The sequence below is a fragment of the Chlamydotis macqueenii genome, chromosome Z, assembly GCF_036417535.1.
Source record: "Chlamydotis macqueenii isolate bChlMac1 chromosome Z, bChlMac1.mat, whole genome shotgun sequence".
Taxonomy (NCBI): Eukaryota; Metazoa; Chordata; class Aves; order Otidiformes; family Otididae; genus Chlamydotis; species Chlamydotis macqueenii.
Genome location: NC_141593.1, coordinates 63,084,749 through 63,099,969, shown reverse-complemented (window position 1 = coordinate 63,099,969; position 15,221 = coordinate 63,084,749). Strand labels below are relative to the sequence as shown.

Below are 15,221 nucleotides of genomic sequence, written 5' to 3'. Positions count from 1 at the left end.
TTTTAGCACTTGCAAGTCTATTTTTTAGCATTTACATGGTAGTTCCCACAGCCATCAAGCGAGAGTGGGGTTCTGGTTTCCCCAGGGGACTACCAGACAGGCAACAGCATTTTGGAGAAACTACCGAAAACGCGGAGCCTGACACCGACGCATATCGGCATTTCAGGGGCTGGTGCCCAGCAGAGGATTAAGGCGAGCTCTTGTTTCCAGGCGGGCCGCGGCTGCGGTCTGCAACCGGCTCAGCCGCCCCCGGGCACAGGGCAGTCTCTGGCAGCCGGCCCTTCCAACGTTAACCTGCTACCTTTGCCCCCGCTGAGACCAGGGGCGAAGCGCGCCCGCTCACCGAGGCCTAAGCCGAGGGAGAGGAGCGGCGGAGGGGCAGCCTGCTGCAACCGCCTCCGAACCGGATCTCTTAAGTTCTGAGGGGAAACGGCGAGGCTGCCGCAGCCGGAGACCAGCAGCAGAGAACCCCCCGCTGCCCGAGGAGCACCCAGGCGCCACTCCCCCCCTGTGCCCCTCCAACCTCCTGCCCCTGCTACCCGCCCCTTCCCCCTAAGGCGGGAGCAACCACCAGACGGACCCACAGCCCCGCCGCGGTTCGGCCCCGCCCCCTCAGGGCGCCACGCCCAGCCTCCCCCCTCATTGGCTACCTCCACTGCTCACCAGCGAGCCCCGCCCTCTCCCGAGGCCTGGCGTTCGCTTTCTCGTCTCCCGAGTGGCCGGCGGACTGTCAATCCCTCGCGCGAGAGGCGCCGATCACCCTTGGCCGAACGCCACGCCCGGCCCCCCGAGGCCCCGCCCACGCGCGCGCCCCCCCCGCCGGCATCCGGGCGGAGGCGAGGCCCGCCCGCCCCGGGGGCCCCTGCCGCGGTGGGGTGGGCAGTCGGTGCCGCCGCCGGTTTCCTTCCGGCTGGGAGCACTGCTTAGGCTGCGCCTTCCCCGGCTGGCCCCTTCTCGCGGCTCCGAGGGTAGGGCAGGGTCAGGGGGCAGTACCCAAAGGTGAAGGGCTCGCCTCCACCTCCGCCGGCCGGGCACCCAGCGCCTCCCTCCCCGTGGCACGGCGGAGCCGGTAGGTAGCTCTCCCCGGCCGCCTTTCGGAGGGGCGTCGATCGTGGCGCCCGCAGCATCCGTTTCGGCCGAGGCCCTTGACCGGCTCCCTCCCCCTTCCTCCGGTAGCTGGAGGGGTCGGGGGGGAAGAGCCCCTTACGTGCGGGCGCGCGCAGCGGCGGTTGCAGGTGGCGGTTGGGGTCGCCTGGGGCGGGGGCGGGGGCGGAGGCGGGCTGCGCTTCTTCCTCCGGGGCTGAGGCGGGCGGGAGGTAACGCCTGACGGCGCGGGGGACGCGGCTGGCGGCAGGAGGGGCCCTCGCTTTCCTGTAGCTTCTCTGCGGGGTGGCGGCAAAGGCTGTCGCTGTCAGACCTGCGGCTGCCCGCTCCTTCTCAAGAAGCGTTGCTCCCGGCTTGTTTGGTTGCCTGAGTAATCGCCGGTTCCGGTGGTGCTGGCGGAGCTCAGCCCGACCGAGCGCTGAGCTGTTTTTGTAGGAACGAGTGAGTAAGTTCGCTTTCCTGTTCTGTAGAAGCAGGTTGCAGGAGTGCATTTGTACGGACTTGGTTAGCAGATAAGAGGTAAACTAAGCTGCCAGTGCGCTTTTCTTTTTAAAGTTTTTTAGGAATACACTTTGAATTTAGTGATTTTACATTTGATTCATCACTCAGAGTGATGCTTCAGGTGATTTGCTGCAAAACTTTTACTGAACTTATTTTCAGGCTTCCCCGTTGACTTTGCTGACCACCCCTTAATGGGTGCCAGAATGATGTGCTATATGTAGAAGGAATTGGAATATAATCCAAGATTTTTTTCATAATGCATTTTTTATGGAAAATCTCTTGCAAATACATGCGTAATTATAAATATATACTGTGCGAAATTATCCTTTATTTTGCATGTTCTTCAGCATCATCGTAAGTGAAGCACACTGTTAAGTGTATTAAGTGTTGCTGCCTGGGTTATGATACTTGGTAGGGAGAAACAATTTATTTGCATGGTAGACTCATACCTTTTCTGAACGCTGATAAATGTCTAGCAGATTCATATTATCCTAAGCTGCCTTGAGATGGTAAAATCCAGTATGAGAGTAATGCAGTTTTCTTTTTAGAGGGAAAAGATGAGTTAGAGGTTTCTTTGTTAACCATATTGTGTGAGATGTCTTCTACTGACCTCAACATCTTTTTGTCAGTTTTTTTTTTGAATGGAGAAGTTTCAGCAAGTGAAACAGTATTGGCAGTGGAAATAAGTGGTATTTCATTGTGCTGGCCTGAAATAGAGAGTTTACCTGGCAGACATCAGACTGGTTCATCAGCTGGGAATGACTTTCAGCTAATGAAATGAATCTTTGTCTTGCTACTGTATTTTTGAATCAAATAGATGTATTTGCTTATAGTATGTAAATTAATTTTGGAATCTAGAATACCAGTTATGATACAGTGATACATGGTGGTTTTTGTAGGTTTTTTTTTTTCCCTGCGTGATCAAGATAAAAATATTCAGGGTTAGTTAAGAGATCCACTCTGTTTGTAAGACTTGCAGGCCCTGACTTAACAGCCTTTCTGAAGTAGTTCTTCCCTAAAAAAAAAATAATAAAAATAAATCATTGAACCTGCAGGAGATCTTTTTTCCTCATCCAGTTTACTTATGTACAATTAACAAGACTGAATTTACTTCCTGTGGTAATTTTTCACTTTTTAGTAGTCTCGTAATTTTAAAAGTGTATTTAACCAAGTTGATGCAGTGTATCAAAACTTAGTGTCCCAACTACATCTGCAAAGTGTGTCCCTTGAAAATAGGATTGTTTATGTTTTTGTTTTTTCTGTGGTTAGAAGTATCAGTTACATGTATTTGTAACATCTTTACTTTTGTCTTAAAATTATGTTAAAATATGAGGAAGTCTCTTGGTGTTTAGGATGAATTTAGTTTAGTTATGACTTTGAGACAACAACAGTAGATCAAACGTGAGGAACAGGGAAGTGGCAGCACTTTTCTCCAGTATCTTGTAATTACAAGAACCAACTTTGTAAAGAACAGAGAACTGATCAGCTGTATTAACTATCTCTGTCTAACTTTTCGTAATAAGTCATACTAGCTAAAGTTTTTTTTTTTTTTTCAATCTGTTGTAAGCAAAACATATAACTATTTCTCGTTCCTTAGATTTTTCTTTTTACTTTTAACTGATTGCTTTGGAATGACATATACAAAAGTAATAATGCTATTAAAGGCACACACAAACCAGAGGAAGGACGAAGTTATAAAGGAATTTAGAGTGCTGTTTCACCGTTTAAACTCACTGATTCAACTGGAAACTAACTGCAAGAGTTTTCAGTCAGTCTTATGTACCCCACACACAGTTGTATGAGCAAAAGGGCTGACACAGTGCTTAGGGGGACAACGCTTTTCAGCAGCAGACTGTGGTTAGAGCATCTTAAACTGATCATGATACCTGAGGGTTATTTAGTAATGAAAATGGGACAGTATGTTCTCAAGGAGCAACTAAGATACCCTGGAAGACAAGGCTAAAGCATAAGAATTATAACATGTTGTTTACTTTAACATCCTTTCAGAAGTGTTTTGAGAATTCTACACAATTGTTTTCCCTCATGTATTAAAAGAAAAAATAGTAACTTTTATCTAATTGTCCTATACTTTCTGTCAGTCCTTAATTTAAATTTTTTTTTTTTTTTTTTTTTTTTTGCTGTGCGTGCATTTTAATGCTTCCTCAGTGCTGCTGCAGAGCGAATGTAGTGAAATCATAGTGAAATCAAGCCTGTTGGTGAGCTTGTTTTTCTGAGAGTAGTTCTGAGTAGCCTCCTAGACATTGCCACTGAGGTTCTAGGGGTTTGTGGGCCACAGCTGAAATAATTCTGTGAAGAAAAAAGTGTGTGTTTAAGCTAAACAGTTGGATAAATAAAAGCAGACTAGTAAGAAAGTGGTTAAAAGCTAGGCTGATGATCACAGATAAAGACAGCAACTGGAACATCTGTCCATCCTTATGACCTTAGGTAAGCCACTTATAATTTAATGTCTCCTCCTCGGCATAGGGAGAATGTGGAAGAGGAGACATTGCACATGAGTCTATGCTGTAGAATTGATTTGGAGTTTGGTTACTTACCTTTCTGAAAGCAGTACTTTTAAAGGAAGTTCTGAAACTCTTAGTAAGTAGTAGAGTACTCAGCTATGTTCAAAAAATACAGATGAGTTTATTTTGATCAGATTACCTCATTTGTTATATTTAGTTCTAGCATTCACTAGATTATGTGTTCATTACCTTAAATGAATGAGTATAAGGATTCTTTCTAAGAAAAGGTGCAGAGAATATTTGTAAATATTAAATATGCAACACTTTCAGAATATTACTAATGTGTTTACAAGTATGTTCTCCTAGGATGTTTACTGAAATGCGTTGTCCTTCATCTGTTGCATAGATCATTTTTGTTTGAATACATTTCACTGTAGTTACTTCACATCCACTCTTCTCTCTTGTTTGTTCCTTTATCTTGTGTTTTTGAGTATGTGAACTTGTAAAAGCTTAGCGTACGTTTTAGGAAAGCTTATTAATACAGAATAGATAATATCCACTTTTGCCTGATCAAAAAGGGGTATTTTATACAAAAGAAGTGTACCTTGTAGGTATGGAAAGATGGCTTTTTTTTTTTTTTTTTGCTATTTGTGTGTCTAGTATCCTGTTACTGTCTCGTGCAGTGGAGTAACAAATGGGAGGAGACATATCGATAAGTCAGAACTATCCTTGAAAAAATTTACTCAGATAACTGTAGGTCACAGAAGTCCATGACAGACACACAGGTAAGATTTACATACTTCAAGTAGGTTTACTTAGTTTGTCTTTCTGTAGAACATCAGTAATGTAATTACAACACTGTTTTCATATGCTTTGTGATCTTGTCTGTCAGCTTACTAGCCTGTTTAACTTTTAACATACCAAGACTTTTTTAATAACTGCTTTACTTAACTAAAATCTGTTAGTAATTTAATGTCATTTTCCTAGAAAGGATTTTTTTCCTGATTACATGGATATAAAGCCTATGTGGGAATTTATACTCTTAATAAATCACATACTTAAATTATGTTATTAAGACAGCATTTGCACTATAACAATGGAAAATAATGTCCTTTTCAGTATTACAAAAATACGGAAGTGTTTTATGACAAGCAGGGCATAGGCAGTTAAAAGTATGTGGTTTGTCACATTTTTTTATAGTCTCTGTGTTTATTGATTGATTAATTCTTGAGGTGCCATGCTCTTCATGCAGTGAACTATGTGCAATCACAAAGTAAATGGAACAGTTCCAAACAAAAGCATAGTTAATGGTGATGTTTGCATGGCAGTTAGCCTATGGAAATCATTGAGAACAAATGTGCTGTCTTCTAAGAGATGCACTAAACCTGCTGTGAAAGATCAGTCATTGAAATTATGTCATAGGCTGTTGGGAAAGTCATTCTGTCTCTATTACCAGGTATTTCTTCTCCTGCCTCATTCCTGGTTATGCAGTTTTGTACCTCCACTCAGGCTGTGCATCTGTCTTTTGTATCCACTGAGTTGATTCAAGTAGCAAGTTACTGGTAAGTGTGTGAACTTTGTACTAGGTTGGTGAGTCTAATGGCTTTATGGAGGTGTTTGAGTGCTGAGGCTCGTCTAAAGTAAGCAACAGGAGCAGCAGGTACCTGTGGCTAGATGCGGCAGGAGAACGAGAGCCATCATGCTGACCCACCCATAATATTGTCTAATAGCATTTATCAAAACAGAATTTCAGACTTAGGTTGCCTGTATTCTAGCCTTAAAACTGTTGGTTTGGGTTCAGTTTGTCTTTGGGCTTAAGGTGCTCATTACCTAGAAAATGTTCATCTGTTATATTGGGAAGGCTGCATGGGCTGTATGGACTCCTTAGCAGATTACCTTTGTGATAGTGGAACTTGTGATTCGTCCAGGGTAGGACACACCTTTGCAGCCTAGAAGGAAGTACTATTTAAAAGTTGTGTTGTTATGTATAGAAGAATCTCTTGAGTACCTTTCTGTATTTAAGGCACTAAACATTATCCATTTTACGTCTTTACAGTTGGACTTAAATGAAGCAGCTTGCATTTCGATATGTAAAGGCATGAAAGACATGTTATTATCACATATCAGCGGCTTTTTGATGTAAAGATATAAAGCAATCTTATAAAGGTATTCAGTGTTGCCTCAGAGTTATAATGAAGTATGTAATTAACTTGATATAGTATTGACATTGCTGATGTCAGTTTAAATATAGATAATGTCCCTATAAATACAGATATCTTAAATTCTGCAGTAATCTTGGGAAGATTAAGTAATATTGTGGAGATTGCAGTCAGGGACATGCTTGCTCTAAGGGTCATGGGAGACATGTTTCACTCTAACCTCGACTAGTATTTTCTTACTTGTGCCTTGCAAACACTAGTTCAGTATAAAATGTTCTTGCTTTCTCTTTCAGTGGAAGTTTGCCTCAAACAATTACTACTCATTAACTGCTTACAGTATTCCAAGAGCATGTTGCTCAATGTGTCAGATTATGAAAGTTTTTTTTCTGTTTAACATTTGCTGCCAGTAGGCTGAGGCATCTCTAAATCTAGAGAGATAACAAATGATGAAACTTGAATTTACAGGTAAAAGTAAACAGGCAGAGAAGAATTTTATCAAAAGACAAGAAGACAGAATAGCTAAATTTACTCTTAAGCTTTTGCTAGACTGAAAGATAATTGTCTTTGCCGTCTGGAAGTGCTCTTTTAATATTTGCCTTTAATTTTCTGACTTTAAGCTTTAAGTAGAATCTGTTGATTGTACTTGGAATTTTCTTCTGAAAAAAAAACTCTAGTTTTTAAGGAAATATGGTATTTTTGATCTGCAGTTCTTTCATCTGCTGCCTTTATAAATGTGGAACTTGTTGGGCAGTTTTAACCAAGCTTATATTTTTATGTCTCTGGAGATTAATTCCTATAACCTTGTTAAAAACACAACTTAGGTAGAGTAGATATTTGTTAGCTATCCACAGTGATAGAAGAACGCCATGTGTTCTGGTTGGTGGTAGCTTGAGAGCTGTTCAGCTTGCAACTTGTAGTACTGGGCAAGTGGCAGTCACTGAGTGAGAAGTGAAGGTAAGAGTTTTACTGTGGGAAGAAATGAAGAGTTTTGCAAAAAAAAAAAGAGAGCTCAAGATGTAACATAGGGAGGCCTGGGAATACTGTGTAAACATGGAAGACGTCCAACAAGCTGAAGTTGCTGCAGTGAGACTGTGTGGGCCTTGAACACTGATCGGTAGAGAGCTAAGCTTAATTAACGTTGTTACTTTTGAGGAACAGTTTGCTTAGTCTGAATCTATCTTGGTCTCCCTAAGTAGTAATTTAAGAGTTTACTACACAGTGCCTGTATAAGATAATGACATTTTTCATTTACGCCATATGACTTCATATTCAGTATTGTTTGGTTTTGTATAAAGCTTTGGGAGGCTAGTTTTTTTCCACAGAGTTTCATAAGAAGTTATTGGTTTAAGTATGCTTTATACTCAATGACTAATGATTAATTTAAGATCTTAACTGTGGCTAATCACACTATCCATCTTATCACTGTGTATCTTATCTGTTGAATATGAAGGTGGCAGGTATGATTCTAATTGGTGTGGTGTATGAGGCTTTTTTATCTATAACGTTTTATTCCATATTAAACTTTAAAGCAAGACAAAAACTTTATAGAAGCCTTTTAGAGAATATAATGCTGTAGTTTAATTTTAATTAAGACATTTTAGGTAGACATTACAGTGAAAACCATGCATATATGAGGAGCGAGTTGCGAGTATATCTGATAATAAATTACTTGGAATTTGTTGCTGTAGAGGGTACCTGTCTAATTTATGGAGACTATTAAAACAGTAGAATAATTTGCTTGTCATGTAGTTTGTTATTGTCAGAAACCCTTGACAGATTCATAGCTGCCAAACTTAACACTGGAGGCATTTTCCTATAGTGTTGATTATCTCTTTCCTTACGTGCAGAGCAGGCAGGAACACCTATGGTTAACATCTCTTGTAAGGTTGTGTAGTTTCAGTGGCAAAAACATTGTCAAATTTAAATCTGAAGTCTTTCATACTAGTTTCTGCCTCAAACAGAAATAGGAATAGTTTGGATTAAACTATTTGGCTGATTTGGAAAATAATAATAGGGGAAGACCTACCAATATGAGGGGAGGAAAAAAAAAGCAAAACCAAAGAAAAACTCTCATCCAACTAACCAACTTGATGATGAGTTCTGTTACTGTTAAGTTGAAGTGTGTACTAGAGTTTGGTAGGGTGGTTTATCAATCTCTTAATTGTTACTTAGTCAAGTTTTGCTGAGTTCTAAGGCTTTTGGAAACACCATTTGTAACAGTGCAACAGAGCTGACAGTTTGGAAGAAATGCTACAAAAGTTAAGTCCTGACTGTGTTCAAGTCTGGGCTGCATGAATGGAACAAAACATTTCTGGAACCTACTCTGTGATGTTGATGGAAGAGAGCTGTGCTGCTGGGCACTGTAATTTAGCAGAAAGTAACTTTCCAGCTTGTGATTTCTACGTTTTCATTGCTTCTACGCAGGAAAAGGAGAAAACACATGGTTTCAACAGCGAGTGACTGACTATTGCTGTGACTTGGGCTTCATCTGAGCCGGGGAACAAAGGAGTATTTCCCACCTCTCAGATCCTATACTGACCACTTAAAGAGCATGCTTTGAGCTGCAGTTCAGTACAATTGTAGTTGGACTGAAGTAGAAAGAGAGTTATGGGGGGAAAAAAACCAAAGTGATTCAGGAACAGTTAAGAGGGCAAATGAATTTTGGTAAGGTCAGAATGAGCAAAGGCAGAGGTACTAAAACATATTCTCAGGAGTTCTGTATTATCAAAGCCTGGGAAACTTAACTACATGCCTCTGGAGATCTGGCCTTATAGAAAGGAATAATGTTCAACACTGCTGGTAGTAAGTGACTGTGTTATGAGATCAAATCATGATCTGTCGGGCATGAGCATGTAGTGTCTTATTTTCTTGGCTTGTTTTTTTCAGGAGTGTAGCACAGTAGTTAACGTCTGATATGACTGCAGTTGCAAGCTGAAAAATTCCAGAGTTAAAATCGTTTAACTTGAATTTGGCTCCCTTCTAAGTAGAATTCTTACAGTAGAATATGTCCATGATTAAAGGTAACAGTGAGTAGGAATTAGGCTCAGTGAATTAAATAAGACTTTTCATTTTGAAAACTGCTCTTCAGAATCCTTGTGGAATGCTAGAGCACACTATGTACTTTATGATGGAGAAGTGGGCCCATGCAAACCTCATGAAGTTCAATCAGGCCAAGTGCAAAGTCCTGAATGTGGGTCATGGCAATCCCAAGCACAGATATAGGCTGGGCAGAGAATGGATTGAGACCAGCCCTGAGGAGAAGGACTTGGGAGTGATGGTGGATGAGAAGCTCAACATGAGCAGGCAGTGCGCCCTTGCAGCCCAGAGGAGTGTGGCCAGCAGGTCGAGGGAGGCGATTCTCCCCCTCTACTCTGCTCTGATGAGACCCCACCTGGAGTACTGTGTCCAGTTCTGGGGCCACCAACATAAGAAGGACCTGGACCTGTTGGAGAGGGTCCAGAGGAGGGCCACAAAGATGATCAGAGGGCTGGAGCACCTCTCCTATGAGGACAGGCTGAGAGAGTTGGGGCTGTTCAGTCTGGAAAAGAGGAGGCTCCCGAGGGACCCTACAGTGATCTTCCAGTACCTCAAGGGGGCCTAACAGGAAAGACAGGGAGAGACTGTTCAGTAGGGCCTGTTATGACAAGACTAGGGGTAATGGTTTCAAAATAGAGGGAGGTAGATTTAGATTAGATATTAGGAAATTTTTTTTTTTTACAATGAGGGTTGTAGAACACTGGAACAGGTTGCTCAGAGAGGTGGTTGATGCCCCATCCCTGGAAACGTTCAAGGCCGGGTTGGATGAGGCTCTGAGTAACCTGATCTAGTTGGGGATGTCCCTGCTCTTTGCAGGTGGGTTTGACTAGATGACCTTTGAAGGTCCCTTCCAATTCTAACCATTCTATGGTTCTATGATCCTATAAAATAATAACCTTAAAAGTGCATTAGTGTCTTTTTGACTTTTAGAAAATGTTTTTCTCCACATAGCTCTGGAGTGCTTCATCATTGTGCTTAATTTTGTCTTCAGACATAGTTATGGCATTAGATGAAATGCAGTGCTATCCTTGCTTTGTTTTCTAACTTTTAGATGTGTTCAACTTCATAGTTTCTTTAACCTAGCTTTAAGCTAATCTATACCTTTCAGTTGTTCTGCTGTGACATTTGAGTGCTGATGGTACAATGTTTGATGTAGAAAATTGAAGCATCCATTATGTAGCATTAGCTTGCTCAGCATTAGTTTCCCATCAGCTGTGGACAATATAGCCTGTTTGAGTATGTGTCGGAGTGGTGCTGGAAAAATGAAAAAGCAAATTACTGGAATGCTGCTTAACTATCAGTTATCTCCTTTCTCTACTCTGTAGTAAATAAGCTTTAATACTGTCATTATTAGATTTTTTAAAATTATTCCACTCCTTTCTGAAAACGGACTTTCAGCTGTTCCTCTAAAATGATGATTATACGATCCTGCAAGAAGGATGCCTGCACAAAAATTTTAAACACATAAATATATTCACTTGCATGGAATCCCAAAGTGAATTTGGTGGGATTTTGTGGTGAAAGTTTATAATGAAGTGTGGTTTAGGATTAGGACCAAACTTTTCTTCTAGGTCAGTGAGAAAAAATAAATGTCTATGCACTGAACGGAAAATAGCAATCTTTGGTTGATGTTCATTTTAAATTTACGAAGATGAAGAGATTGCTTGGGGATCTTAATTGTTATGTAGTTAGTCCAGTTTGTCATTTGGGAAAAAATCGTATTGAGTTAGGTTGACCCTGAGTACTGTATGTGTCTTCTGATGTGACAGTATTTTGATTAGAACGTGCAACTGGGTGGTAGAGAAGGCTACATTATTGTTGGTTAAATAGTAGTCTTTCAAGTGACAAAATTGGATGTACAGCTCAAAGAATAAAGTTTGGACATTTGTAGCCCTCAGATGTCTTCATGTGACTTCAAACCTTAGTACAAGAAAAATCATAGTAGCTTAACCAGAATGGACCTTTTAAACAAGGTTCGATAACGATAAGGTGTATTTTTGGTTAGTTTTTGTACAGAGGAAAATTTAATTAAATGTGTTAATAAATAAAGCTTTTTTTTCCTCTTAGTTTTTGTGTGTTAAAGGATTATATGTGGCCAGATGTGGTTTGCTGCTGAACTTTCCATGGGGAAATTGCTATATATTTACAAATTTAAAAGCTCATTCTAGAATCTTGAGCTAATTATGTTCATTGAAAATAGTATGTGGCAGTGGATACTGTAAAAGGGAAAAGTAATTTTTAATTTTTTTTTTCTATATACATCTTGATAGGAAAACCTGACTTTTTAGAAAGCTTGGATGTGTAAACTTTTATTCACAAGAAAGCCACTCAGTTTTACATTGACATTTTCAATTAGGCTACTTATTCAGTTTGAGTGAATCTCATTGTATGTGTTTGTGGACCGAGACTGTATGTAGACTTTCATTCAGTTACCTATAACTTAATGTTACATAGGGAGAATCTTACAAATCTGTAAATTTAAACAAATAGATTTTTTAAAAAATAATCATTTTCAGGAATGCTGATAATCTCATTTGCTTGCCAAAATTTGTAAATTCTGTTCTTATTTTGCTTTGCAAAACTGTTCTGTTATTTTAGAATGGGTTGATATTACAGAAAGTAGAAGAAGAAGAGGACTGGATGCTGCCTGAACAGTACAGTTGTCCGAGGCAGTCATAGAAAGTGAACAGAAGAATCTGTGGAAAACTTAGACTTTTAAGTAAAAAATACAGAAGTGGTAATATAGAAGGTGCTTGAGATACAAACACTGTGTTGTTGGACTGGTAATGCAAACAAAATCTAAGTGCACTTGTGATCTGTTAGTTGCCTTGGAGTGGTGAGGAGCACAAATCAAAATAAAAATGTTCTGAGGCCATGTATACTGAGAAACAAATTGGACAGCTGAGCTCCTCCATAATGTGTTAGAAGGAGATTTCATTTGCCTTTAAAATTAGGGTATTATTTTTGCTTTCTTAAACAAACACGTGTGTCTTCTGAAGTGGGAAGAGTTTGATCTGCAGGTGATTAAGAAGTAGTAGTTGCCTTGCTAGCTTTCCTTCTTTGCTGCTGAAACTCTAGGAAGGATTTCCAACTTATTAATATATTGCATACTTTATCGAATAAATGTAGCAAATTTGGGATCTGGTCTTCAGTGTTTTGAAAGGAAAGCTGGCTGGGAAGGAAGGTGAACAGTGTTTTGTGATGACCAGACCATGGATGCTTTTGAAGATCTGATTCAGGTGCATCTTCACTTCTTGTGTGTTCCATATGTTTCTTGTTTTATTCAATGTAGAGATACCAGTCCTACTATGCAAAACTGAAAAAGTTGATCATTGTTTCTTGGGTCAGTTCACATCTGCTGCAAATGGGTTTGTTTTTTTTTTTTTTTTTGGAGGAGAGAATGATGTTGCTTCAGAGGATTTGCATGTTCTTGTTACAGTGCGTCCAAGGTAGTTGTTTACCTGACTGAAGTCAGAATGATAAGTACCTATAGAAATAGGAGAATAAGACATTCTTAGGTGAATCAACTAACATCAGAAAGTGTGATGAATCTTGAGGTGTGCTAGAAATGGTAGAAAGGAGAGAGCAGATAATGCCGAGCTACATTTTGGTTTTTATGTTAAAGATTAAAAAACCTACAAATTTAGGCTGCATTAGACTTGCAAAAGTTAGACTGAAATTCCCTGTTTATATCAACTACATTACATTGTTGTGAGGAAAATTAGTTACTGATGAATAAGTTTTCATTATGTTGAGGTTACATTTAGAGAATACCTTCTAAAAAATGTAAAATGATACAGTAAAGAGCAGTTTTGATACTGGTTAGTGATAGCTGAAGAGAGAAATTGTGCCAGGATAAATTTGTTTGGAATTCTTTTTTTTTGTTTGTTTGTTTTCCAAGCTCATGTAATGAGTATTTAGCATCTGTGTAAATTCTATGTACTGAATATTTCAGCAGTCTTATTTTGTCTTTAGTTTTGACTGAGATGCTAATGATTTTTCCTTTTTTTTTTTTTTTTTTTTTTTTTTTTTCCCTTGCTTCTGAAATCTGGAAAATGATGAAATTATATTCTTAAGTCAAAATCAGATTGGTTATGTTTCAGTTATGCAATGATTCTTTTAACATCTGTTTTTATTTTGGGGGTTATATATGAAAGTATTTTTCTTTTTAGGCTCAAATTAGCAATAAAAGGAAACAACCATCAGAGTGGTGTGATGCCAATGTTATAAGCATCTATTTGTATGAAAAATAAAGCAGTAGAGAAATTTATTTGTCATATAAATTGTTGGAATAGCAACTCTACTTTTTTGAATCACATGAAGATTGTGTGAAGGTTTGAATTTTTTCTCATTGGAGTAAATTGAAAATAATTAAATAGTTAATGATTGAAGAGTAAACAATAAATCTTAAGAAAGAAAGAACAGCTGAATTTTTCAATAAGATATACAAACAATACTAGAAATAGTTGATTAGCTATTTTAATTTTATATTATCTCACAACAAAACTAATTTTAAGCTTGATTTCAGATTAGTACTACGAATTGCAGTTTTTCTACTGTTAAATACTTCTAAAGCAGTTTTGCTGATTAAAATTCCATGTTACTGTATCGGTGACCCAAATGTGTTTATAACATTCAAGTGAATATTGGAAATTGAGCATGACTGTTTTCTGTCTGAAATAAGGGCTATTTAGTAGGTGAATTATTCGGTAAAAACTGTGTGATGTAAGAGGAAGAAAGCTTTGCTGCTAGAGTAATGTCAGTGCCAAAAAACATGAGACCTTGGGAGTAAAAGTATGTGAACAAAGAAGCTTGAGGAGTGAGAAAAACTGAAGATAAATGAAAATGCTAGGAGCCTGTTACCGAAATCCGGAATAAAACTCCTTAACAGCAATGAGAAGTTAAGAAGCAGGCACTTCTTTATTGCAGCGCTGGGCGCACGGGGGATCGCTCCACCTAGCGTGCGCACCTGTCTGATTCAATAGCACCGTTAAATACACATTCGATATGCATATTCAGTAGATTTACAAGATGTTGTCATGCATAAACATCAACATTTCGAGAAATCATTATAATACGCCTCCTCCCATTCCTGCATGCTAAGTAATTTGAGTCAGGGGTCCTTTTGGCGGTCTCGGGGTCGTCAGAACGCCCCCTCCTCAAATTTGTCGGTTGAACCCCTCCTTGAAATCTCCATATATAGTTCAGAGAACAAGGTTGCCTTGCCCTTAAATCTTCTGGCTTGAAAGCGACGGCTCAAGGCCCCAGCTGCATAACTGGTGGCTAACCACCCCAACATACCGAACTAATTAGGATAAGGATATGTTACCTTTCTAAGATAAGGGAGTTTTATGTTTCTTCTCTGGCTTGAGAGTGACGGCTCAAGGCCCCAGCAGCATAACTGGTGCCTAGTTCTGCCACTATCCTAACTACCCCTGAAATACCAAACTAATTAGGATAAGGATATTTCATATATAAAACTTAACCCTATAGTTCTATGGTTAGTAAGAATCACCCTACACCTACATTCTAAATTCACATTAATCCAGTATTTTGCTATTATCAATCATTGATATTGTCATTGATTGTAATTCCACTGATTAAAGTCCTCCATGCCCAGATTGAGATGGAAAGGGTGTGGGGTCTCCTAGCAGCGAGCTGGTATTCGTAACAGGTTTGCAACACTTTGGAGGTTTTGCAACAAGCCTGGGTGAATTTTTAAATGCTTTGTGCTTAAACAAGAGGTGTTTTTTCACTCTTTTGTTTCATGGATTCTTTTATTTTCCTCCCTAGCTCTTGTACTACTGTATACTTTTTCTAAAACTAGGAAAAAAAAATGTTAGTATACTGATACTAGCAGTGATATAGGATCTTGTAATTAAACTTGGGAAGGTAATGCATGTGATATCTAAGGGAGCAGTTATGGCTGCTTGTTTCATTTAACTTTGTCACTTCCAGA

The 15,221-nt window shown here is 39.6% G+C and overlaps 1 protein-coding gene across 6 annotated transcripts in view; it reads left to right on the top strand.

Moving 5' to 3' along the window:
- The first annotated feature begins 841 nt into the window (after positions 1 to 841).
- CSNK1G3 (casein kinase 1 gamma 3) overlaps positions 842 to 15,221 on the top strand; it is an 80,790-nt gene continuing 66,410 nt past the window's right edge. For 3 of the 6 annotated variants that reach the window (XM_086770078.1, XM_086770077.1, XM_086770069.1), the window contains exons 1-2: positions 842 to 1,069; positions 5,524 to 5,629. The gene's annotated coding sequence lies outside the window, so the exon portion shown is untranslated. Of the gene's footprint in view, positions 1,070 to 3,782; positions 4,051 to 5,523; positions 5,630 to 15,221 lie in introns of all 6 variants that reach the window. The other 3 variants (XM_086770076.1, XM_086770072.1, XM_086770070.1) reach the window with 2 other exon arrangements.